General features: G+C 43.6%; 1 protein-coding gene across 11 annotated transcripts in view; it reads left to right on the forward strand.

Moving 5' to 3' along the window:
* PLCB4 (phospholipase C beta 4) overlaps window positions 1-27,334 on the forward strand; it is a 177,609-nt gene that overhangs the window by 59,667 nt on the left and 90,608 nt on the right. For 8 of the 11 annotated variants that reach the window (XM_054629428.2, XM_077176301.1, XM_077176300.1 and 5 more), the window contains one exon: window positions 6,572-6,639. The exons of the other annotated variants lie outside the window; for them this stretch is intronic. The gene's annotated coding sequence lies outside the window, so the exon portion shown is untranslated. The remainder of the gene's footprint in view (window positions 1-6,571; window positions 6,640-27,334) is intronic. 11 annotated transcript variants of the gene reach the window in all.

Raw genomic sequence — 27,334 nt, forward strand, 5'->3', positions numbered from 1 at the left:
TTTGGAAATACTTTACTCGATACTTTTTAGATTGGAATTTCTTTTCTCCAGTCCTGTGTTAAATGTCTGTATATGTTTTTATTCAGCTCTAACCAGGATCACTTGACCATGGTGAGATCATGAATATTTGTGTGTGTTCATGAACTTTTCTCTGGATAAAAAGTTTCCAGTGCTGAAATCATTACCATTCAAATGATGTGAAAATATTCAAAGCTCATCTATCATGTATGAGCTCCAACAGGAATGCTTTTTAAAATGGGAAACAGCAGAAAGTTTAGTGAGCTCCATGAGTCCTGTGTTGCTACAGATACATTTGGGACCAAGAGAGTTAAAAAAATATAAATAGGACAGCACTACGTGCCTGTACATGCACAAGTGTGGATTCTCCTGGCACTGCTGACCCTTCAGCACTGGGCCAGCAACAAACTTCAAGTTGACTTCAGTAAATCATCACCCAAGTGGTTTTAAAGGACAAAAATGAACACATGCAACCCTCCAAAATCCTTTATTGTGCTTCAAATCCATTGTAATGAGAGTCACTCTATTCTTATTTTCATTTATATCAGTGGTGGGAAAGCATATGGAGGAGAAAATCTGTTTTGATCAGAGTTTTATGAAGAAAAAGGAAATTAGAGACACTAAATGTAAAATATGCTACTTATTTTATTGAGACAATATTATTTTGCCTTGACTTTATTATGTTGTCACAACCTTTTTATACTGTCAAACTGTCCCCAGCAAAAAAACTTCACTGATTTTTCTATTGCCTTGCTGGGGCCACCATTGTCAGGTTTCAGGTTTAATCCTTAAGAACACAAGATGGAAGTTTTTGCAGTCATCACCTGGTATTTCTCCTTGTTATTTCTTCTTTGCCATCCTTCACAGAACTGTGCTGCTCAGAGCGTGCAGCCCTCACCAAGGATCAATCAATTTCTCTCTCCTGTTTCTGTCCCATTTTCCCTGCTTGCAGACTGGCTGGGGTTTAGCAGTTGGCTTCTGCTCCGTGTATTTATTCCCCACCTCTGGAGCTCACAGCTGGGTCCCTGTGCAGGCAGTCCCTGTGTGTGAGCTCTGGGAGGGAGATCCCTGAGCCCTGCTGTGCTTGGCAGCCATGGGGAAGGGCTGGCGCCTCCTGAGTGTGGAGAAGGCAGGCACAGGCCGCTTTCAGTCCCCTCTTTGGGCTGGTTGTTTTGCTGCAGTGATTGCAGTGCTCCTGCTCTGCACTGGGAGGGTTTTATCCCTCCTGAGTTCCAGGGAAGGAGCCAGGGATGCCTCAGAAGCAAACAGGGGGTGCTACCAGCGTGCATGAGGCAGTTACTGCTGTGATCAAAGTATTTTCTTATGTTTTTCCCCCTGTTCCTGCCACAGCCTGTTTTGCAGAAAGTTTTTGTTTGTTTTCTGTAGCAACCACGGGCTTCTGTTAGAGCATTCTGCACATCTTTGCAGCTGGGGTATATATTGATTTTTTTTTTTTTCCTTCATGAAATGGCTTTGTGGGTTTGGAAATCTTCCTTTAATATTCCAGCTTGAACAGAGGAAATAATATCAAAGATTGAGTGATGTGGAAAAGAGGAGTGATGTGTAACTCTGTCATTTCAACACACAATCAAAATCTTATCAGATACAGAATCTCAAAATTTGGAATACCCTCTTCCCCACATCATTTGGACATGGCTTTTACTGGTCCCCTTACAGCCCTCTGGACAGCAATGTTCCTCACAAAAGCAGCTTGAAATCACAGCCTTTACATCCCTTAAAGCATTAATCCCTTGTTCCTACACATCAAATGTCAGCTGCTTGTTAGCATGGTGCAATTAAAGCACACATAAGGCAGCAGTGGAGACAAAGACAAATTGCATGAAATAGAAATAGAAGTGTGAGGATGCAGGTCCCTGCTGTATTGCTCTGCATATGAAGTTTTTGTAGCTTTCTAAGTTTGCTATTCCCTCAGCTGTGCTCATGTTTCTGCTTGTCAATCCAAACCTTAACCCTCACCACTGAACCCATAAAAAAAGAAGGAAAGAGGCAGGCTTCAGTTGGGTTTTTTCCCTGTTAAAATAAAATAAAGACATTGTAAAATGTGTTTGCCACTGGGAAATTGCAGTGGTCAGCTTAAATTGTGGTCCCTGTGTAATTTCTGCATTCCTTGTGTGATCCGTGTAGATGGTTTGAAGGCCCTAATGCCGGTGTTTGCTCTTGGATGGACAACCCCCCGCTTCCCCTACTCTTTTGCTGTGGGATTTTTAGGAATGTCTCTAAGAACATGTCTTCTTCCTGCTGCCAGAATCAGGACAAACTGATCCACGTGATTTGGCCAGAGGCACTACCAAGACAACTCTCCAAGAAAAGAACCACAGTACTGCTCTTCCCTCTCCCTGTTTGCTGTATCCCCAGGTGAATGCTGGCCTTCCTATTTATCTTCCAAATGGTCTAGCAGTCCTTGTATTAAGGCAGAAATGACTGCTCTGCCTGGTTTGCTACTGCAGAGCTTCCAGTCACAAATACTATTTTGCTACAGCAAGAAGAAAACATTTCAGCTTTTAGCATACTGTACAGCTGACTGCCCACGCTGGGCACCTGAGATATTCTGTATTCTTGGCTTTGGCAGTAGCTAGATCTGAATCCTGCTCCATTATATTTTTATTGTGTTCTCTTATAGCAATTGAGTGTTTGAGTTTTTAGAACAAACAGAAGATGTTTGCTGTCCCCTCCCTGGGGGTGCTTTTTCCTGGCAGGGCAGTGCGGTGCCATGCAGGTGGCGATGCCATGCAGGTGGCGATGCCATGCAGGTGGCAGTGCCATGCAGGTGGCAGCTGTGTGTGCAGAGCCCCTTGGTGGTTGTGTCCCTCTGCTGCCCAGGCCCCAGGTCACTGCACAGTGCAGGGGCTGTGCTGGGGCAGGACATCTCAGGGGCAGCTCTGCCTGTGCTCATGGTGGGTCTTTAGCTTGGTTCAGCTTTGGGTCAGAGGTGGACAGGTAGAATCAAAGCAGGGGTGTGTGGGTGTTGTCCCTGGTACTGCAGTGGTGAGAGGGGGGTGTGTTCTGTGCCCAGCAGGGCAGGCTCAGCTGGGACTGGGGATGGGTCTTGTGCTGCCTCATCCCCTCTCCTGCTCAGCTGCCACACTGGCTGACACTGGTAGTTTGGCTCTTTTTTCCCTAGCTTGGCTTTTTCCCCCGTCATCAACATGATTATTGGTGCCATTTGTGGCTTTGCTGTGATGCTGATTTGAAAAAGATAATCTGTAAAATTGTTTTAAATAGCAATAAGTATTAAATAACAAAGTAATAATATGTAAAATTGTTTTAAATAACAAATAACATATAGCTAGATGTTATAGCAACAGCTCTTCCATGATGTAGTTTTGATCTAGCTATATGTTACTATCAAGTAGCAACTAATTAGCATATATCTTAATAGTCTGAAGGGCCCCAGAACCATTCTGTGGTTTCCACTGTGTCTGGAAATTAGTTGAGTCCTGGCATCAGCAGGTTTCAGTGTGCTGATTTATAAATTACACAACATGGTTTAAAGCTCAGCTTCACAAAACTGAGAGAAATGGATTGCCTGATGTGCAGCAAGCCAGCTGTGTGTCTGTACACTCATTTCTGTGGCTGCAAACTGAAACTCACCCTGGGCTTCTAGCCTGTTATTGTTGATAAAGTTAATCCTATACTTCCATGTATTATCCTGTAAGTATGCACAAGATTCCCATCTGACCATCCATTTGATAGCTTAAGGAGGCCCTGGACTCCAGTTAGCACCATGTGACGGAGTTAGGCCTCAGTGCCACCTCTTGTGAATTGTTAGTAAATGTTGCCAATCAGCTGCTTAGATATAAAATATTCCTTTTATTTTCCCCCTTTTTCCTCCTAAGTCAAGAAGCAAGACTGGTAAAAGCAGATGGTATCTTTTATCAGGCTGACTGCTGAGACCAGCCATTAAACTTTTGGACATAGGCTCTTTTCCAGGTCTCTGAAAAATAGCTCTGATAATGTAACTTATCATGTGTGTGGTCTTGCTCCAGAAAGATTTGCAGCGTTGCGTTGGAGCTTCCAGTTCTTTCCTTGTAAAAAGGTGACTGGAGATGACTTGTGAAGTTGTGGGAAGGAAAAAGAATTAAAGTTTATATGAAATGTCCCTTTTGTTGCTTGTTCTCACAGGAATGTGACTGGGATCTTTCTTCAGTGAGCAAGGCTAGAAGCTATTCCATTTTTGTGCCTTAATTTCATAAAAGGCTGAACTTGCTTCTTCAGAGGATGTTCACAGAAGAATGAGGTGTCCAAGCCTGTCCTAGAGCAATTCTTAGATCCCTGACAGATGAAGCTGTTCTGATGCTTGACAGGCTCACTGCATGTTGCCTAATGCAGGCATCCTTTTTGTGCAGGACCAGAGTTTGGTTTTTTCCTGTTTACAGAAAAGTTTCAAGTCAAATTCATAGTTCCACCTGGAGTTACTAGAGTTGTCCAGCTTTGTTTGGAATGTGGATATGAGGTAGGGCTTGTGTTGATGAAGTCCTTTTACAGAGTTCCTTATGGCAATGAGTGATGCCAGTTGTCTCTGCAGATCTTTTTATACATCACTAGTGTTCCTTAGCCCTTATCTCACAGAGATCAACAGGCTTCTGATAACTAATTCTATTTAAAAAAAATAGCTCAGAAAACAGTATGCAGTTTTTGTCTGTGCTTCTGTTAAAAAAAGGCAGGTGGTGTTAGAATGTAAAGCAGAATGCAAAGTGTGGGGAATGGGAGTAACCCCTGGATGAGATTGTTAGATCAGCTTGGGTTTGCCTGTGCCTAGTGCTTGGCTGGCCTTGGCAGATGGCTGGCAGGGAGCTGGCAGGGATTTCACCTGTGCCAGTGTGGGCAGTGCTGTCTTAGCTAAGGGCAGGGAAAAGAGTGACGAGGTGGTGCAGCTCCTTCTGCTGCCAGGGTATGGCTGTCATACTCCTCCAGACTCAGCTCTGGTGGGTGAAGAAAGGCTCTTATGCCTTCATTTTCAGAATTGCTATTTGAATTAGCCCTTTGAAGGTTATTTTTTTCCTCTTATCTCACAGCTCCATCTACTGTTGGTGCACTTGGTGATATTTAATCTCCAGTTTTCTCCTGAACACACACAGCAAACAGCTGTTTTCACCTTTTGTGCATTCTTGGACTTAGTACCCTCTTTGTCCTCCTTGGTCTCCCCCAAACTTCTCTGCTGCTTTCCTCTTGTCTGTGATTTGCTGTGAGTGCTGTGAGCATCCCCAACACAGAGTGACAATCTTCTTCATCACTCAGCTTTCTTTGGGTTGCAGGCTGAAGACTGCTGTGGGAGGGGATTGCAAGGCAGATGGGGAACATCTGCTGGAAAAGTCTTCTTATCTGTGCACACATCTAATTATGTTCTTCTGACTGTAGCAAACTTGCCTTGTTAATTACAGTCTTACTTCACCAAGTTGAAATAGTTTCATGGGTTTTAGCCTCTGTCTCTCCTGGCTCCTTGTACATCAAACATCAGCTTTCCTTTTGTACTTCAGGGCTCTACACCGTGATTGCTGCTGCCCTTGCTCTGTTTCTCTTGCTAATAAGTAACATACTCTCACCCCTGACCAGTCCAGGGCCCAGCTCTTTGTTAATTTTTCCCATTCTCCACTCAAGACCTTTATACTCTTTTTGTGGCCTCTTGCAGCAAAAGATGGCACCTGATGAGCTGCCTCGTTATCCTTCTTCAGTGCCTCATGTAGAGTCCCTTTTCTATAAGCAAGTGCAGAAAGTGTTCCCTCAGTGCTTTCAAGAAGCCCCCAGTTCAGCAGTGTGTATCTCTGGCAGCAGCTCCCATGAGCTCTTTGGGATGTGGAATCTCTGGCAGCAGCTCCCATGAGCTCTTTGGGATGTGGAATCTCTGGCAGCAGCTCCCATGAGCTCTTTGGGGTGTGGAATGACTTTGGCTGTGTTTTGGTACAATGCCAGGCAGAACGGCCTGGCACTGGTACTCACATGTCCATGCTAAACATCTGAGCTGCAGCAGGGTGCAGCCTGGCCCCAGGGCAGGTGGGATGTTTAGAAACCTTAGGAGTGGATGTGCAGGGGCATCACTGGCCTTGTGTTTTGTAGCTGTCATGCTGTACTCCTGGGATAGCGCTCCCTTGCTACTGGAGCTTGTCTGTTACTCATCCTGGAGTGAAATCTTCCCAAGTTTATGTTGCTCGTCTAAGGAAGACACGAAACACAATTAAAATCAGCTAGCATTTATTCTGGGAAGAGATAAATGTGGCAGCACTGTTCAGCTGCTCCTTTGTGATGATTATTAATCATTCAGGATGCTTTATGAATGTTAAAAGCTGTCCTGGCGTGCTGCAGTGGGGAATGGGATGCTTCATCCAGAGCTTCCAGCACTCCCAGCCACAGCCCATCCTTCTGTGTGCAGAGCATTTCCCAGGAAGGATTTAGCAGGGCAGAACCAAATCCTGTTCTGCAGTGTTTGTCAGGATGCTGCACTTCTGTGGGCCATGGGAGGGGTGTTTTTGCAATAGTGAGATCTAGCAGATGACACCAGGTCTCAGACTGACCATCTTGTTTTGTTGCTTCACAGAAGGAAGAGCTTCCCAGCACAGCAGTCCAATTAGACCACTGATTATCTACCCAGCCCAGAACTCCTATGTAAGTTACTCACTCCTAAACTAGAAATCACAGCTGAGTGGCATTTGCAAATGTGCTGCTGATGGAGCCTGTCCCTCTCTCAGTGCATCACTTTGAACTCTCAGTCCACTGTTGTGACCAACTGTGTGCACACACACGTCTATGGGGATATCACTTCATATATGATCCTGTACTTAGTATGCTGAAAGCTTTCAGGAGTATCAAAGAGACTTCAGCATGTAGTTTGTAGGGCTCATGTGTTTCACAGCAGTATTGGCTTGCAGTGTTTTATAATGTCAGCCTAGCACCGTTTGCGCTGCTTTCTGTGGAAATGTCAGGCTGTGAACCCCATCAGGAGCCAGTTTTGTCCTTCAGAACAAAGGGAAAGACACAATTTTTGTACTGTGGTGTAGTCACTGCTGGAGTATCCTGTCTGTTGCAGAGACAGGAACAACTTGCTGGTGTTGGAGGGGAGGTCAGGGAGTGCCACTGAAGTCCTTGTTACCTGATCTGATGGCTTAAGACAGCCAGGACCCAAAAGAAACACCTTTATAACTGATGAGAAAGCTTGGGGAACAGAGGGGAGTATGGGTTGTTGCTGCTGGGAAACTGGAGTTTGGGGAATTTGGAGATAGGGGCATTACTCCCACAATCAGAGCCTGCTCAGGGAACAGTCAGGGGTGGTGGTATATAAATGACCAGCCTGTGAGGAGGAACTCTGGGGGGGTAGCAGTTACAAACTGCTTCTGTACAGCAAGGCTGCCTAGGCAGCTCTAGGATTTCCCAAAGTGCACCTTAGCAAAGCCTTTTGGACTTGGCTAGCTCTGGTTTGATCCATGCCAGCCTCAGGAATTGTCATGGCAAAGCCAGGCCAACAAAAAGATCAGCAAAATGCTCCGTCTAGTCCTTGTTCTTACTAAATGGGAGACTTCTTCATGACTGAATTCTGAACTCTGTTGCCATGGATGAGTGTCACACAACACTGGCAACTGATGAAACTGCTGCAAAGCCTTCAGGCTCATAACAAATACTGGAGTCAGTGGCCCACACTTAGAAGTACTTGTTTTTCATTTTCCAGAAAATCCAATTTTTCAAGCCCAGTGGAAAGGAACTATTCCCATAAACAACTCCTGGTACAGCTCTGGATGTCTTGCTCCTTAATGGCTCTCCGTGTATTGTGGGTCTCTAATCTGCTGAATTCTCCTGGGAAATGAGGGTGAGGTTCAGTGATGAACTGTGACAATCGCTGCTGAGTGCCCAGTCTGCCTAAAAGCTGTCATCTCCTGGGCCAGTGTCACCAGGGCCTCTGGATGACCCCAGGGAGTCTCAGAGGACAGCTGAGAATGTTTCAGTCTTTTTCTCTGCAGTCTGTGCTATCCAGAAAATTCTTCACATAGAAAGCAGTGAGGGAGGAGGGAGTACTGCCTTGTACAGGGGTTACCTGGAGTTGTCTTTGTCACCCATCAGATGGGTTTAGCTCCAGGCCAGACAACTCCCACTGTCTCATCTCACATCCTCAGCTCCATGTTCTCCATGGATATACCAGATATATATAGATATACTTACAGATATTGCTGTGTCTTGGCTTCCCCCTCTGTCCTGGCTTGTCATTCAAGTGGCACTGATTATCCCTAAACTGAATCTGTTTGTTGCTAGTTATAACCGGGGATTAGAATACTTGAAAAATATTACTGCTTTCCTGAAAATAAAGCTAGTGCTGGGCAGAACTTACTAATGCAAACTTGAGAAATTGTGGGTGGATTTTGTATTCCCAAAGGGTGAAATAGTTGACAATAGCATGGCAACTGACAAACAGCAATACAAGTAATTTCTGGCATTCATATGAGGCCAAGGAGAATATATGCTGCTCAGAAACCAAGTGGATAATGAAGCATTTGGCTATGACAGAACAATAATATCCAGGCTGTCCTGGAGTTCACAAAGCATTTGCAGTGTTATAGAGCTGCAGTGGTGGTTTGGTGCTCATGGATGCTTGTGTGTGTGTGTGTGTGTATCCTAAAAGAAAATGAGTCTCCAGTTATTGAAGCTTCAAAATGCCAAAAATTATTAGCTTGTGTTTGGACTTAGTTTTAAGGTGTTCTTTAAGAAGTATAGATAAGCATGAATTTTAAACCAATCCAGACTTAGCACTGGAGCTCACTATTTGACCTGTAACAAGATTCTGTGACCCATCAAGGCTCATCTTCATCAGCTGCATTTGCTTTCTGTAATCAAACCTTGTGATGGCCTTGCTGACTTTCCATATTTTATATATGGCTTGGAAGCTTGTTTGATCCTCTCTTAGAGTCCAGTTTTTTTCACAGCAGTCCTGAAAGTAAAAGCTGCTCTTGAGGTTGTGGGGGGATAGAATGTAAGAAAATAAAGATAGTGCAGAAGGTAATCTCACAGCTGAGGAGTTTCAGCTGTGCCAATCCCCAAAGAGCAGGAACAGGCCTGCCCTTAACAGGCCACAGCTGTGCCCAATATGAAGAAGAGTGCTACAAAAGAGTGGGTTAGCTGCCTGAGGAGAGGGATGGAGGCTTTGGCTGTGCTGTGAGGAAGAAGCAGTCAGTGCTGTGAGGAGATGCCCATGAGAAATCGCCGAGAAGGTATGGAACTTTGCAATGAGATGACAACAGAGGTCCTTGAAATAACAGGTATTGGAGAACTTTGTTATTTTAATTAATGTGCACAAGGTTGCACAGTGGATGAGATTGTTTAGCACAGGAACTTGCTGGAAATACTGGGAATGAGAACTCATATTCAAAAAGCAATTTCTAAAAACTTTGGGCTTCATTTAAAACATTTCAGCTGCTGCTGTGTCTGGTGCTTTTTGTATAATAAAATGACATAGTGACTTTACAGCAATTAATAAACTCCTTGTTTTGATACTTGCTGGAGCTTCAGTGGGAGCTGCTTTGCAACGTCAGGCTGCTCGTACAGCCTGAGCTTTTGCTTCTCAAGGATAATATGTCACCTTTGTCAGATGTTGCCTCTTTTGGTCCTCAGTCTGTTCCATAAATGCTTGGAAGTTCAGCTGTCTTTTGTGGATTTCTTTATTTCTTTCCTTTTTGTCCCTGCTGCTTCTATTTGTTAGAGTTAATTGTTCTAAGACCAGAGGAGACACTTTATTGTGGAGAAGATGAATAACAGAAGCAACCAGGACATCCTGTCTTCTACAAAACCTTGAGGACCCCCTTTGTGAAACCTAACAGTTAAAAAAAAAGAAATTACTTGCCTTTTCATTTTGTTCTTCAAGTATTTTATACCTTGATGTTCTCTGCTACAGGCAGTGTTTTGTATTCTGTTTTCTGAGCTGGTGAAGTCTGAATGTTTCATAAAAGCCTCTTTGGGAGAAAGAACCAAGCAATTTCCCCTTCATGCAAGCAGCAGGATTATTAGGGCTTCATAACTTACTCTCAGAGGCAGGAGCCAGAGAAAAGGAAGGTGAGCCAGACTTTCAGAATTAGGGAGAAAAATCTCCCACAAGCAGCAATTTATTGCTTTAGCTCTAAGCTAATTTACTGAGTCATTCTTGTGTGGTTTAAAGGTTTTGTGTTCTCATGTTGCACTGTGATTCCATAGTTCTGAGGCCATCATAAAAGTGGAGACCTGGAAGGAAATGCACAGAGACAGGCGTGGGCAGCAATCCTGCTGTCTCTCCTTGGACTCCCCAGCCTGGCTTCCAGGGGTGGAATTTTAGTCAGGGTTAGCACATTAGATTAGCTATCTGTCAGCTTGGTTTCCTGTTATTTAGAGCTTGCTCTTATGAATTTAACATAATTGATACAATGAAACCACACCAAGAAAAGCATTAAACACCAAAATGCTGCTTATGGCTCCAAGCTCCTGAGAAGCAAACTGCAGAAGAATATTCTGACAACAGTGTAGTTACACGCTTGGTCTGGTCCCCTGGGCTCACCTCGTGGCTGCCATTGCTGGAAGAGTCTTTGACTGCTTCTTCAAGAGTTAAAACCCAGTGTTTGTTGCTTTCCCTCCTTCTGAGGCAGTAATCCTGACTGCAGGTGCTGTTCCATTGTCAGCCAGTGAGAGCAGGCACAGCACACACCAGGCTACGAGGGGCTCACAGGGGAGGCTAGAGATGTCAAGCATTGGCTTCCCCTCTTGTTGTATCAGACAGGCTCTGCTTGTTGGCATGCTGGGCTCTCTCCCTGTAATAAACAGTGAGCACAAGCACAGGCAGTGTGTTTTGTTCCCCACAGGGAGGGACAGGTGAGAGCCTGCTGTGCCACGTGCCCGTTAGACTGGCACCTCTCAGGCTTTGGGTTCAGATGGATTTGAGGTCAGTCATCAACCCTCTCTTTCCCAGCACTTCAGTAACCAGGATGCCACCTTGGTGATAGCTTCTTAAACTCATACAGCTGCCTTGTTAATCCTGCCTGGTGCTTGGAGAAGGGTCCAAATCAGTGTTGGCTTTGAGCACATCAGATAGTGCCTGAAGGGCCCAGACCAGGGGGTATTTGTATCCCCCTACGAACTGATGGGGACTTCTCTGCACTGTGGACCTCTGGAGTTTCACTTAGCAGCTTACTCATTAACAAATGAACTCCTAAATTCAGTGTAGATGGTATCAGTAATTCCTCAGCCAGTTCTGCCTAGCACACATCTGTATGCTGCTGAGGTAAAACAAGAAATCAAACAAAAACCCCAGACTCAACAGTGTACCTGGGTGATATTTGCCATCAGCAGTGTTACTGAAGCTGGTGAGACTGTCAGCAACCCCATGCTAAGAAATTTCTGTTCTACCATATGACAGCAGATGCCAAAATAACTCAGCCATACAGAGAACCCCAGGACTTTATTAGCTTTGAAAATGGACAAATACACAATAAAAGAAGAAAAGGTTTCTGCCAGAATTCAGATAAACTTTGATCGTAGAATGACATGCAAGAGTTAAAGTTGGGATGATCAGACCTGAGGAATTGAAGATTTTTTTTTTCCCATTTTTATTTTTCTGGAAATATCTTAAGTTCTTGCAGCTGTAGGTAGAGGCAACTCTTTTCAATACTGTTGAAAATTAATAAGTACAAATCTTCATGTACTATTTTAATTCCCCCCCACATTGTTTTCTTTTGCCTCTTTATTTCTTGCATCTCAGAAAAATTTATACAGCAATTTGCTAATTAGCTCTAGAAATTCATAGCAATGACCAAATTATATTCAATAATGCCAGTTTTAGTGCAGTGTGACACAACTGTGCAAGTCTCAAATTCCCCATTTCCAGATTACATTCTTAGTTTTGGTCTATGAGAAGCCAGATTATTTGTTGTCTGTATAACATATTCTGCATTTGTAGACAGCCAGGCAGCATGTTTTCCGTGTAGAACCAATTTGTGCACAGGGCTTCTTGCCAAGCAAACAGCTTTCCTGACATTTAGTGAATCTCTGAGTTCAACTCAGCACAAAACTTGTTTGCAGAGGACCTGTTAGCTGGGTAGAACATCTCTGAGGAACTTCCCTGACCCTGTGCTGGGGACAATAATCACAGAGAGTGGCTTGCTGGTGTGGAGAAGGAGAAAAACCCAACATGACCCATCTGGTTGCACTCCACTTGAAACAGACATTTAAAATAGACACTTTGTCTCAAAAGAAAATTTTAATCAATACCTTCAGAAAAATCTCTTGGCTTTGCCCTGCTCCCTTCTTGTAAGGGATAATGCTGTGCAGAGATCTGGAGGAATTTTAGGAGCCTGCTCTCCTAGCTTTAATCATCTTGTAAAATTCCATATAGACACATCATTTGGGGGTTTTTTCAAGTCTATATCTTACTCTAGAAGTAGGTAATCTTTGAATCTCTGTATCTCAGCCTCAGCTGGAAAAATAGTTCACTTTATGTATGTTCTGATTGTTAGGAATGAAAGCTCTATTTCAGAGTGGCTGCAGGAATTGTAACTCTTCAGCTGTGCTGGTAAGAACGTACAGCCAAAAAAGATGAGATATAAGATCTTCTGCTGGACTACTTTTGAGTTGATCTGGGATGACAGAACCTATTTCAGGCCAACAGTTATTTAAGGTTTCCATGGAGACTCATGATATCACAGGAGCAACATCTGAGTGCAGTTTGCCAGAAAACAAGGCTGTAATGTTGTAGTTTGCATTTTTGTAAACTCACAGAGCAGCAAAGCCCATTTTCTCAATGGGCTGCAGTTTGCTTGTGATTTGTGCTGAGTGTGAGCTGAAGCCCTGCTTCCAGTGTGGTGTCAGGGCTGGTTTCAGGGCTGCCTCATGCACAGCCTGCTGCAGCTCCTGCTGCTGTCCTCACCTGCATATTGTAGGCTTTCTTGTGCTGCTTTATTAAACCCTGGCATTTTCTGTCTGCTCTCAATGGCTTTAAGGGTCGTGCCCAGGTTTGCTTGTGAGGGTATTTGCAGTGGATGAGTACTAAAACTGGAATAAGTTACAGCTCTGCTGAGTTTTCTGAAATGCAGGAGCTGCCACAAAGGACTGTAGGGGGAAGACAGTGGAGAAGTGGCAAAGCAGGAAAATACAGAAGGTTAACAGAGGCATAATTTAAAGCTAAAATTTGACCCCTAGGAGTCTGAAAATTGTTACCATTACTTGCAGTTTTATAGAGACTAAAACTCCACTCCACTGCAGAGAGATTGCTGCCCAAGGACCTGAATGTGTTAATAATGAAGGCATTGTGTGTTTGCACAGGGCTTTTGCAGTGCTAGGGGTTAGGAGACCCAAAGGTGCCTGGATACTGTGTGGGGGGATAGAATATAAGAAAATAAAGATAGTGCAGAAAGTAATCTCACCCCTAAGGAGTTGCAGCTGGACCAATCATCAAAGATTAGGAGCAGGCCTGACTTTAACAGGCCACAGGTGTAACCAGTGAGCAGAAGAGTGCTATAAACCAGTGGGGTGGGTGGGTGAGGAGGGAACTGGAGTCAGTTGGGTGCTTTGTGAAGAGGAAAGGGTCAGTGCTCTGAGGGGCTGCCCATGAGAAACACCAGGAGGGTATGGAACTCTTGTGATAAGGAGACAACAGCATGGAACCCCTGCAATGAGATGACAACAGGATACCACTGAAATTCCATAGCTCTTCAGCAATTCCTGACTGGGAAGCAGGCTCTGCAAACACTGCTGCTTCCCTGTCACTACCTGGTGCGTGTTTTAGTTCCACAACTGTGGTTTTGCTATTCCTTGTTTAAGGGATCCTTACAAAGATGTTTGCCAAAATAAAAGTCAAGAAGCAGTACTTGAATTTGGTAGAGCGTGGGGGAATAAAGGCTTTTTCAAAGTAAGGTAAATGGAGGGAAAAAGTTTTAACATTTTTATGCATAAGTTGAATTCAGTTTTATGACTAAAGCTCTTGTTGCCTCTGTAGAAGCAGCTGCCTGTAGAAAGGAGCTCATGTTTATTGAAGAACAGAATAAGAGTAATGATGGTAAACAATGTCAAGTCTCTGCATCCCCTGGCTTTGTCAGGAGATTATTAAGCAGAAAACAGTCTTTTCTGGAGCATCTACTGTGCTTCAGTCAGCAGACTTGGCTCTTGTTTCTTAACTCTAATTGTAACAGAAACAGCTTTTGTATAGAGGGGAGTGCCAGACTATGGAAACTCGCTTTTCTGACTTGCACAAGTTATCAGAATGTACTCACATTTCAGGGAACTTAGGGGTTTTTTTAGAAAGCAAAGCACCTCTGAGCTCAGATCCTTTCATGTCTGAGTTCAGCAGGAAAGGACTTCTTTTTTCCCCCAGGCCAGTTTCTGAATTCCTGAAATGCAAAGCTTTTGCAGCAAGAGAATGGCCTACTCTGATACAAACCGACTGACAGCTCCTCCTGAAAATCAGGACAAGTTAATACATTCCACATGTTCCCTGCCCCAGTTCTGCAAATTGATTATTTTGAAAGACTAAGTAAGCCTATCTTTATTTTGCAGGAAATGTTTGGTGCCATTAGGCAGCAAGGCTGTTGAAAAGAACAAAGCTGGAACAGCTTTTGATAATGTCCTCAGAGAAATGGCCAATTGCTGTACAAGTGATACAAACAGGACTGTTTGTTCTCACTGGGTGCTGAGCACTTGAAAGTTCATACACTTCATCATGAGCCTGAAAGCAGTGAAATTCTTTTGAAGTCATAATATTGGGCCAGTTTGAAAATCTGCCCCTGTGCCAGTGATCTGCCCCTGTGTGACTGTCCTACAGTAATGCTGCTCTAAGTGCTTGGTGATCACCTGGAGGGTGGCAGCTCTTGTGCTTTTCTTGGTTTCAAAAAAGGGGAATATTTGTTATGGGATTATATTATCCTGTGAAGCAGCAGAGACTTTTTGCAGGTCTGGGCATAGCAGGTCAGCAAGTTTCATGCATGGAGAGCAGGAGTTACTCAGTGTGGGAAGTGAGGCCTAGGTGTAACAACTGCAGGCTGTGATTCTGCTCTTGCTGTTTCCTGGGAGAGATTAAGGTTTAATGAAGTGTTCTGTAGTCCATAGCAGGGCTGAAACACCTTTGTGTTTGTTAAATGGACACAGAAAGTTCAGAGTAGAGGGAAGTTACTGAGAAATATTATTGTTCCATATGGTTTTAAGCACATTCCTTATGTGCTTAAAAGATTCTCCCAAGGAGAATAATCTTTCACATCTACTGAGTCATGCAGATAGTTGCATAATTGATTGATGTGCTGTATGCAAGTATCCTGCCATCCATCTAAATTTCTCCCTTCAAACAATGCCTTTTGACTGGGTTCTGTTACTTTCTAACCATGTTTGGCAATGTTTTGGTATGCTGAGTTTACTTGACCAAATACAAAGTTTACTTAACCAAATAGAAAGTAACGGCCTGACAAACACAGAGATAAGAATCACTGAGCTTAACAGTGCATAACATCTTTTTTAATATTGCTGGGGGGTTTTATACTTTGCTGTAAAAAAAAGAACAGTCAGGTGTCTGCTTCTACCTCCTTATCTTCTGATGACCTGTCACCCCTTCTCTTTGCCCGTTGTGCCAGTGGTTTTGGGAATGAAAGAGCCTTTTGTAGGTGCAGGCCTCCACCTGGGGGCTCTTCACTGGTGGGAGGCACCAACCACTCTTGGGAGCAGCTGATCTTGGGCAGAAAGAGAAGAAAAAGAGAGGGAACCCTGTGCCCTGGTCATACTGAGCAAATCCTCCAATGCTGCCTCTTGTTTTTAAAACTGATCTCTCTCCCCCAAACTGGAAAAGCAGATGCATAAAGCACAAAGTACAAATGAGCATCAGACTACTTGCATGAATCTGTAGCTATGTCACATCTTGGTTGGAAGGAATAATTGGTCTAGGAATGAAGGTTGACACTTGTGCTGGTGGATGGGTCACTGTGTGGGGCTCATAATTTCAGTTTTTCACTGCAGGGACATTGTCCTGGTTTTGAGATGGGAGGAATTTAGGGAAGTGATCCAAAATCTTTTTTTGGAACTGACAGTCTGTTGGACCACTGGGAAGCTGGACACACCTCTGTGAAACACAGATGTTAGGGACAAAAGAAGAGTGTTAGAGAGGTCTCCATAACCTTAACAAGAGGGACTTCTCTCCCTGAGTAAACTAAAGAAAAACTATTTTAGAAGTGATAAACTGACTGGAAACTTTGGGTTTTGTTTCTTTACATTATCAGTAGAAAACAAAAAGTTGTAGAGGGAGAGAAGTATTCTAAAAGCTTTGCTTTGACTCTTACTACTTTTTTTTCTTTTAGTTACTGTTGATGAAAGTTTCTTTATACCCTTTTAAAGTTTTGAGCCTCCTTTGCCTTTCTCCTAATCCTATCTCACAGCAGGAGATGAGTGCACTGGTATTGACCAGCACCAAAACCTACCACACTCTTTCAGTACATAAGACTAGAAAATCTTAAAATTAAGAAAATCTCAAGCTGACAAACCAAAACCACTACAGACATGGAAGTTGTGCCCTTCAAGCCCTTTGTTTCTGGTATTTGGTAGTGCACAGGGTGCAGATGGCTGACTCTGGCTCAGCCTCAGCAGGGAGGTCTGCCTGCAGAGTCCTGCAGGTGCAGCAGCACTCAGGCATTGTCCCACGCCCTGCAGCCATCCCATCTCTTTAGAGCAGGCTCCTCTGAGTGGCTCTCTGATACTTTGAACCTTTGGGGGTTTTTAATCACTCTGTTTGCCACCATCACGCTGCTCGTTTGCTGCAGGAGATTTCACCCTTTCTAGGATCTAGTAAATCAGTTGTCTGTTGCCTATGTCACAGGCAGAAGCAAAGGCTAAAAAGTTGCCAGTTCTTTACATCCTCTTCAGAAAGGAGTGGTTTTAATTGTGTTGTTTCATTTGCACTTTGATGGAGCAACATTAAGCATCCCAATATGCCTGTGTGTTCTTCAGCTTATAAAAATGAGTGGTTTGCTTCTGCATGGGGAAAAACCCCAAAGTTAGTAAAAAAGTGACTGCTTTAGTTCTTTCCATGTTAAGGGCCTTGAAGGTGCTCCATATTACGCAGACAGAAAGGTCCCTGGCTCTTACAGGAGAGGGAGATGTTTGGGGGGAGAGCACCAGGGGCTTTTACACACAAAGCTTCAAAAGCTTCAGAAGAGAGGCTGCCTTACCTAGTGGTGCTTAATAATAATGACTGGAAATTAGTTTTCCACAAGTTGGATTGGTGGTTAATCACAGAAGAGTTCCAGCAGTTAAACCAGAACAATCTTCTGTGCATCTTTTTTTGATGCTCTGGAGAATTGCTTCTTTCTTCCCTGGGACTGTGGGGGGTGGCTGAAAATGTCAGAAAGATCAGAAGATCAAGGGGAAAAAAGTCTCTCTAGCTTCAACTTTGCTATTTCTGTTTCAATCCTAAGACCGTGGCTCTGTGTCCAAAGCTTGTCTGGTTTTTCTTTCAGCTTTTCTCATTTAGTTACTGGGTGATTAATAACTAAGCTTGTCTCACCTAAGGTGCTGTACTGGTTTTATCAGTCAACCTTATCCGTAAAATCTGGAACTTACTTTAAAAGCTGGTAGAAATATATGGCTTTTTTCTGTCTGCAATGCATGTTTTTAAAAATATTTAAAGTCCCTGTGTAGGCTTTTTTTTTTTTAAACTCTATGGGAAACTGAAGAAAACAACAGGGCCACATGAGTGAATTCCATATTTGCTTTTGGCATTTAATTTCCATAAAGAGGAGGATCCTGTTGACTCATAACATTTCTTTTTTGTTTGTTGTTTGTTTTTTTTTTCCTTTTCCAACTTGCAAATGTTATGAAAGCATTAAAAGTTAGTTCCTTGTTGTCAGGGTTCCAAGATAGATGTTTGCATAGTAGATTAGATGTAATATTTGTGGAGATTTGGAAACAGCTTTTGGGCTGGTGTTTCATTAGCAGGTTATGAAGCTGTATCATCATAAAGGGTATTAATTCTCCAATGCATGTTTCCTATACAAAATTGATGAGATTATAGAGAGATAATGTACCATAGTGACTACAGAGCCATGAGCAGATCATTAGTGGTGTAAAAGCAGAGGAATGTGCAGGTATAACTTGTTCTCCCTGTTAAATATGGTTCACTGTACCTCAAATCTTGCCATGTTTTTATCCTGGCAAACCTTGGAATGAGATGGCTTTAAACTGGAGAACTGGAGTTTGGGAAGACCAAAGATCATGCACAGGAAGTACTGTTTCAAAATAAAGCCCTGACCTCTGCTATCTGAAAACCTGTGGAGATAACATCTACCTCTTGCAGGAAATCCCCTCACAGCATCCCCAGAGGCTCTGATCTGCCCCGTGGCACTGAAAGCTTTGCCTGCCCTGGTGCCTGTGCTGGCCCCAACCCCAGGATAGCTGGATAAACCAGGAGTGATCCCTGCTTTCCTACAGGCTATTGAACTGAGGGCTGCATTCCTTGCCTCCCCTGATCCAGCTTTGCAGTCCACTTCAATGGGACAGTGATGAGACTCTTTGTGAGGAAATTACATATTTAACTGTCAAATTGCAGAGATGGAGCTATTTCCAGGCATCCTACTGCCCACCCTCCTGCAGCTAAAAATGGCTTTTCTTGCCTCAGCCACAGGGGTGGCAGTCAGGCCATGCTGTCCTGCCCCTGCAAGATTGTACTGCTGGAATTCCTTTAAATACTCTTCAGCACAGAGTTCATGTAAATTAGCTAATTACCAGCCTCTGCCCGGGCTTCCATGAGTGCTGAGGAGTGGAACAGAACGATTTAATTTCCCTAACATATTCTCTTGGCACTTTTGCATGCGGAATATGTTGCTCTAAAGCATCTCCTGATACCAGAACCTTGGCTGTGCTCCAGCAGGAGTTCAAGTTAAAAGCATTCAGTGTAATTCCAGGGTTGGCAAACCTCGAGCTGTCACCTTCCCTGCTTCCTATAATTCTGCCGTCTGTAATGCGGGCTTTCCTCCTCTCTCACAGAAGATGATCTTGCATAAGTGTTTAAACTGTGAATCAGGGATTACAGCTGGCACTGCTTATGCATATGATATTCTCTTGGGAGAGTAATTAAGCTGAGGTGAAGTGATCACATGAATCTTAATATTTGCAAATTCATTACACTTAAAAAAGGACTGTAGAGTTCTTGGTTACATTGGCAAATGAGTGTGATTGCCTCCCACTGTAATTTTCATCTTTGCCTTGTGCTTACTCTGAAATGTTTGCTGCTGTCAGAGGCAGGAGTGGTGTATTTTAATTTCCCATTGAAATTCTTGTGAAAGAGTCTGTATGGAGGGTACAGGAACATTTTGACTGGCTGAGTGTAAATTATTTAAATCCCGAAAAGTTTTGGGATGTGGCCAGATTTAAGCTAACAGGAAAAGGAATTCAGTCAGGGTCCTGTTTCTCCTCAGCAGTTGGGTCCAAATCCTGGAAACACTCTCAGTATGTGTTCACTCATTAATTTTACTGCAACTATCAAATAAATCTAAATATAGGCATAAGTACTGGCAGGTATTAGCCAGCTAGGTCTATTAATTGAAACATGCTAACGTCACTGAAGGTTCCTTTAATGGTAGCTGCATTCTTTGGCTGTGTAGATACCATTAAAAAAAAAAAAAACAAACATGTTTTAAACCTCAGACAGGAGGAGTAGTGTCTACATGTTATTTATATAAGCCTTGGCAATCAGGAGGAAGTTGTAGATCTGCTAATTATGTGTTGTTGATTGCCTGTCTCTCATCTTACTGCAGTGTTCCAATGGCCAGAGAGATCCCAGTTTCCAGCTGAGAGAAGGGATTTCATTCTCCTGGTGCTTGGTGGTCAGACAGTAGTGTTTTCTCCCTCTAGCATGGCAGTCACAGAGCAGAGGTGTGTGTTGGCAGCTCTGAAGGTCAGCGTGTTGTACGTGTTCCCAGCTTAGCAGAGATTCCTGCTGCTGGGTCCTTCCAGAGTCATGGATGGAGACTCCACTTTGATTTATTTCTGCAGCATCAGCCTCACAGGTACCAGGGGACCCCTCTTGTGAGGCACAGCTGGGTGCTGAGTGAAGGCAGCTGTAGGCAGGGCCATGACCCCTTTGCGGGTGGTGGCAGGTGACAGTATGGATGGCACTGTGAGCACCCTGCTCCTCGCTGCTTTTGTCAGGTGGGACAGCACGGGAAGCTGGCTCAGAAAGCTCATGTTGCTCTCATTCTTCCTTCGGTCCTTGCATCTTTTAAATCCAGCATTAAAAGAAGCTGGATTGAAAATTTTAGGTAGTAAATCTCATGCAAGTACTATAATTTGTTTCAGTGTCCTAAACATGGTAATAAGGATTGTGTAGAAAAGTGCTTTGGTCCCTCATTTGTTTTCTATTTTAAGCAGCTAAAAGCATCAGTCTGGCACTAAGATAAAATCCAGTTTATTTGCAGCCCTTAAAGATTTGCGTTCCTATTTACTGGACATCTTTATTTTTGTAATAATTAATTTCAAAATATCCTATATTTAAAGAGAAGTGTTTCAGAATTGTGTAAACTGGAAACTATGTAGCAAAAATATTTACCACATTTCTTTCAAACGTTCAATGGCTTGTTCTTTAAGCAAAGTACTGCCAGCCAAGTTGCATAAGTTGGGATGCTTTCAGGATCACTTTCAGGATCACTGAGCCCTCTGGCTCAGCATGGGCTGGTATTTCATCTGTCACATCATGCACGTTTTGTACATGTGCCAGAGTCTGCACATCTGAACTCCTGGTTATAGGTCATACTGGAAATCAGTATTTTTAATTACTGCTTGTATTTCAGGGGAGAAAAATCATTTAAACCACTGAACTTGCCAGAAATCTTTAATATCTACTGCTGAGTTTTCAAAGAGCCTGAAGGCAGCTTCTGTAGGGCTCTTCAAGAAATTCCTGCAGGGTTTAATGCAAGTCCAGCACTACAGCTAAGTCATACCTGCTGTGCTTCTGCTTTGGACTGGGGTTTTTTGTTCTAGCCCTCTCCATGGCTTCTGAAGGAATGGTAATTACTGGAGTTTGTGTGCTTGCTAATTGTTTATGGTAACAAAGTGCTGGGAAGGGTTTGGAGCACCCAGTGCTGGGCACCCTGCACCACCTGGTCTGTCAATAATCATCTTTTACTGCAGCTCATTTCAGCAGCTGAGGAGCTTTTGCACAGATCACAGTCTCGAAAACCGATCATGGTTTAAACGTGGCTTTGAAATGTCTGATAGGTTTCTGCAAAGAGAAAAGGGACAATCCATGTGCTGTGCTGTCTGGGGTAAGAAATACAGAAACCTTTGAGAGTTGGAAAATCTTCTCCAGTGCAACCTTTGAATAGGATGCCTGCAGAGCTGGTTTCCTCTGGAGCAATAAAGGTGAAAATTTGTCACCTCTCTGAGTGGAATGGATTTGGCCCTTCCAGGGTCTGAATAATTACATTTTTTTATGAGTACATTATTTTATGAGACTCCTACAGTTCAAGGACCTAATGTTTGGTTTGGGTTTTTTGGTGGTTGTCTTGTATTTAGGATTTTTTTGTGGGTTTTTGGATTGATTTTGATTTCTTTGGGGTTTTTATCTGTAAAGATGCACAGACCTTGTATAAACATCTTTCATGAAGTTACTGTCATTATTTAATCTACTAAAAAGTGTTGAAGTTATTGTACATTAACAACCAAAACTGCCTGAAGTCAGACACTTACTGACTTATTGAGATTTATTAAATCTAACAACTATGTCCCTCTGCACAAGACTTGTAATGTTGAATCCTTTAGAAGCAATTAAACTTTGCATAAACATGCAAAAACTTTAAATATGTTTAGCTAACAATGAGGTATCTCAAAGCAGTCTCTGTGCATTGAAAAATCCATGTTACATGTATGTTACATATATATAGATATACTGTTTGTATGTGTGTGTGCACATATATTCAAAATCTCAAACCTGCTTTTAAAGCACAGGTTATTTTGAATGAGACTGGCAGCACATAAGAAGATTAAATCTTCTGGATCTTTTAGTCACTAAATATTGAATTTAGAACAGCCTGCTCATTTTATGGAGAGAAATAATTTGAGGTAGAGCTATCCAAAAGGTAAGATCTTATCTAGTAGCAAAAGCTGTGCTTGTTAGTATTTCCAAGCACGTAGAGCACAGCTGAAAAAAATCAGATTAAAATGAAGCCAGTGTTTATTCTAAAGTGGAGTTCACCTGATGCCCTAAGCTTTAGCTTTCATATTTTCCAGATTCTGTACTGCATTAGTGTGGAACTCTGAACTTCATATAAAGTGTTAGCAAGTTCTCTTCACAATCCTTTTCCAGCCCAAGAACTTGCAGCTTCCGGCCCAAAAAGTGTAAACAACAGGGAATTGAGGAACATGGGACTGCATAACCTGGAGCTGTAATTGGACAATTAAACCAAACACAGAAATGGGTTTAAAAAACTTACAAAAGTGTGAAAATGTGTGACATGCCCAAGGTGTATCCTTTGAGGCCTTTAAATGAATCCCCACTTTGCTGTCTAGCTCTGTCCAGCCTCTGTTCTAGGTCAGCTCTCAGGCATCGCAGCACTAGGCACATCTTCTGCAGCTGACAGCACCTTGATGTGCCACTAGACCTGATGGCATCTTCATACTGAATTTAATCTGTCCTTTTTAGTCTGCCCAGTCTATTTGTATTGTTTCCCTTCTGTTGAGAGATCACTGCAAATAGGAGTCTTGGTGTCCTTAATGTGGCTGAAGTCATATTTTCCAAGAAATGACCATTCTGGTAAAGCACTTACACTAAGAGCATCTAATAAAAGTGATTTAATAGAGGGAATTACAAAACTAAGCAAAGTTTAAATCTTATAAATTACAGATTCCTCCGCAGCATTTAGTTTGTGAATTTTGGAATGTACCTCAGGGAAAATGGCTTTGAATCCAAGCATATTCAAAGCATGGAATAAGAACAAAAAGCCCTGCAAATGAGCTGAAAATCTGGCAGATCCTGCATGATGAGGTGCTGAATTTTACTTTGGCTCGACAGTTAGCAATGACTATTAGAAATATTGCCAGCTCTGATTGAGGAGCACCAAAATGAAGTAGAAGCAGGGTGCTTATTTCATCATTAGCTTGTGTGGGTAATGGAGATCTGTTAGAGGCTTCTCTGGGGGTAATTCTCCGAGTGGGCTGGGATAAATCCTGTGATGACAAGAAGCAAGAATGCATGTGTTGTACTTGGAATGAGCTTCCAGGCTGCCCTGGAATCATTTGGTAGGGGCTGTGGCAGCTGTCACTCTGTGACTGTCAGAAAGCTGACCTTACAAACGAGTCAAAATCCAGAGGAAAATGATTAGTGAGCATTTGAGATGTTCAGAGGAGTGGGCTGGGAGGTGCAGGTAGAATTGTGGCCCCAGGGAGAAAATGCCTTCAGCAGAAGCAGACTTTGAGGGACCAAGATTTCACTCAGTATTTGGACTCTATTTGCACATGTAGTTAAAGATTGAAACATGTAAGTGATTCTCTGGAGTTCATAGAAGTGTGTGAGTTAGCTGAATCCCACAGGTGTTTCTGGCCACATCACTGAGCATATCTATTCTCATTATAATTATCATTATATCCCCCTGCTCCTGTGGAGTGTCCCTGGCTCTCAGACCTGGGCTTGGAGGAGCTGTGTCCATCAGCTGAGCAAAGCTCTGCCATCCCACCCAGTCAGGATGTTTAAAGCATGAGTGGAGTCGTTGTGCCGTGTCAGATTAGAAGTTCTGGTGAAAATTGCCCTTTGATATATAAAATGAATACCAGTGCTCATCTGCAGAGTGAGAAATGCAATTATTCTCTTAGGTCATCTCTGTTTTCTGTCATTCATAGCCTTTTCCTTGTCTGTGAGAGGGGTCTGTTTTTCTGGGGAGCTTTCCAACCATCTGATGGACAATGCTGTGCACAGCCAAGTGTACAACTGTACTAGAATTTGATTTTCTAATCCCAAAGAGATGTAAAGAGGAATTCAAGATCATTGGTCCCTCCAGATGTACACAAAAATTTTAACTTCAAGAAGCTGATTACTACATGTCAGCATATATTAATGAAAAATAAGATTAGCATTCTGTGAAAAGGTAAACCTGTACCATTTATTGAAAGATTTCAGTGGACAAAATGTCTTTAAAGTCATTAATGCTGTCTAATATTTTCCCTTCAATTTAGTTTTGTGTGTATGTCCTCTGGGTTTGTAGTTTCTGTCATCTTTTTAAATTGTTTGCTTGTCATACTGAGGTTTGGCTATTTTTAAAAGTATTTATATTGAAACCATGCAAAGACCTTTAGAAATGGTGTATAATTAAGAGTTGAGCCAAATGCTCACAGCCAGACAAATTATACTGGCTAATCTTAACCCAAAGATCCCCCAGGTTAGTGATTCTGGATCCAGCATCCCTCTATCCTGACTAGATCTCTATTATTTAAAAACGATTTTTCCTTTTTAACCTGTAACCTGTCTCCTATGGGATCCATTCTGCAGCCATCTCAAATGGCAAGCAGCTCTTTTTCCCTCCTTCTCCAGCAGCAGATGAGCAAGATGCAGTGGTGCTGGTGCTTCAGGTGGTTTGTGTCACTGCAGACAGGCAGGTGCCTCTGAGTGCAGGACACTGATTACAAACAGCTGCTCCTGCTGCCTTCAGACCCTTCCTGCAGCCAGGGCTCCCTGACACTGTGCACTCACTGCCAAGGAGTGTCCAACAGGAGCACCTAAATGTTGTGTGCAGGTCTTGGTCTCTGCTCCTAAGGATGTTTCAGAGACAACCAAGTCACGTTTCTGGGTTTTATTTGTGTGTCTCAAGCTGTGCCAGGGGAGGTTCGGGTTGGACACAAGGAGGAATTTCTTTACAGAAGGAATGAGTAGACATTGTGATGCCTAGGGAAGGCTGCCCTAGAACAGAGGCTGGACAGAGCAAAATAATAAAGTGAGGATTTATTAAAAGGATCTCCTCAATGGACCCACCTTGGGCAGCACAAGAGCCCAGCCAGGGCTGCACCCCAGGTGAGCCCAAAATAGTCCCAAAATGCAGGACTGCTCATGGGGTCTCTCCCTGTGATCAGTTCTGCTCCATTTGCATCTTGCAGTTCATTGTCCAACTCCAGCTTTAGCCCATGCAGTCCCATCCTGATTGTTTTCCTCTCTCCAGCCCACGGTGTTTATGCTCTTGGGCCTGAGATTTGGATCATTTGTCCTTGGTCCCAGCTAGAGAAAGAATTGTCTTGTCTCCCTGCTCTGTGCCCAGAGCTCACCATCCCATAATACGGAGCCCAGACCCACAGACTAAAGCAGCACAGAACCTGAAAATAGAAAAGCTAAACCTGAGGCATCAGCTGGAGGAATGGGCTGCCCAGGGAGGTGATGGAGTCCCTGTTCCTGGAGGTGTTCCAGTAAGGGCTGGATGTGGCACTCAGTGCCATGGTCTGGTTGACACACTGGTGTTCAGTCAAACACTGGGCTCAGCAATCCCAGAGATCTTTCCCAATGGAATTGGTTCTGTTATTCTGTGTGGAAGATGGATGCAAAGATTCCTGTTTAACCAGGTGCTGTCAAGGGCTTTGGGAGCAACAGAACAAGTTGTGAAAATTGTGATGAGCTTGTGTGTCTCACACTTGCTGATCCTCTGCCAGCAGAACACTGGCACTTGCATCCTCTGCATCTCCCAGGTGTCCCACCGTCCCAGTTCCCTCTCCCAGTGTTCACAGCAGAGGCACTGGGCTCCTCCCTGAAGGCAGCAGAGCAGTTGGGTGTCATCTCTGTGTGTTCTCTGCCACCATTTATCATTGTTTGTTTATGTCTTTTGCAGAATAAGAACAAAATAGGTTTGATGAGCCATTCAAGGTGTTCTTGACGTGGGTCACTTGACTCTGGCCAGTGGAGGATTTACACTGAAGCACTGTTTGCAAATTCTTCAAATGCTTGTGGGGTTCTCTTGGGCCCTTCCTGAGCAGTGGTATGTAAGCTGAGCACAGGTTGCAGTCAGTGGGGAAAATGCCTATTTCTCCTGGTTCAATTTGCTTCCATTTCCTGAGTTTCAGTCACAACTTAATCTTAGACAATAAGGATTAAGGATTTGTTGAAGGATTTGTTGAAGAAAACTTCCAACTTTAAAGGCTGGAGTACAAACCCAGGGTTTGGATTTCACCCATGCTTTTGCTGTAGTAATTTTAGCTTGCAGTGCACCTGCCTGGAGGGGCTCAGAGTTGGGAGACAGAATCTATTAGAGAGCTGTGTTTTCAGTGTCTTGCCATGTTACACAGGAGCAGGTACTCATTTTCACAACACAAAATTGGTATTAGAGCAACGCTGTTCATACAGAGTGATTTATGGAGGTTTCAGTATCTGCAGGCTGTTCTGAAGAAATACCTATGTTATTGCGGAGTTTTGGAGAATATCACTGCAGTCTAGAATCATCTCTGGTTGCTTTGTGATAATAGAAGGCTCTCAGCCAGCCTGGTTTGGGTGGCTGTGGATGCACTGCAGAGCAGCACTCACAGGTGCAGCAGAACCTATGGCTGCCCTGCACACCATCATTCCCAGGATCCCTGCAGCACTGTGAACCAGCTGGGAGCAGCTGGCTGTGCTAGCAGGGAGCTCTGTGTGGCTGAGGAGCTCAACTGAGCAGCCAGCACAGCCAGGTGGGGCTGGCACCCAGAGCAGGTGAAGCACTGCCAGGTCAGAGCTGGCTCGCACCCCTGCACGGTGTGAATGGGCCACTGAAGGTTTGGGTAGAGCATTCCTGAGCTGCTGCTGCCCTGCTGCCAGCTGGGGGCTCAGCTACACCTGACACTTGACCACTGTGGGCACTCAGGGACCACCTCGTTCCAGCTGGAAACATCCCTTAATGCGTGTGTCACACACAGAGGATTTCTGTGTGAGAGCAGAAGAATTCTCTGTACTCTTGATACCCATGCATGAAAAACAAACCAGGCAAAAAAAACCCCTTAATTTTTATATATTTATTTTGGTTTTTCTTGTTTAAAACATTAACTGAAGCTTTAAAGATGTAGCACATGGTTTTTGAAGAATATTTCTGTAGACAATATTGAGTACACTGGTAAGGCAGGTCTGTGTGGGCATGCCTCGAGTGCAGCTGCAGGTTTGATTGCAGAGTGGGTGGCTTTTCTCTGCAGAGCAGTATTGCTGGTGGGATGGCTGATGGAGCTCAAGTTCAGTTTGTGGCACAGGCAGTCCCAGGGGTCAGGGAGCGTGGCTGGAGCTCGTACCCACTCTGTGCCTTTCTGTTAGCTTTGGCCTTTTTATCTCAGTCTATCAACCGGGTTTCTTTCCTGGTTTTGTGCTTCTACTCTGAAACACAGCCACAGCTGAGAAAGGCAGGTT

Source organism: Agelaius phoeniceus, chromosome 3, assembly GCF_051311805.1.
Source record: "Agelaius phoeniceus isolate bAgePho1 chromosome 3, bAgePho1.hap1, whole genome shotgun sequence".
Classification (NCBI taxonomy): Eukaryota; Metazoa; Chordata; class Aves; order Passeriformes; family Icteridae; genus Agelaius; species Agelaius phoeniceus.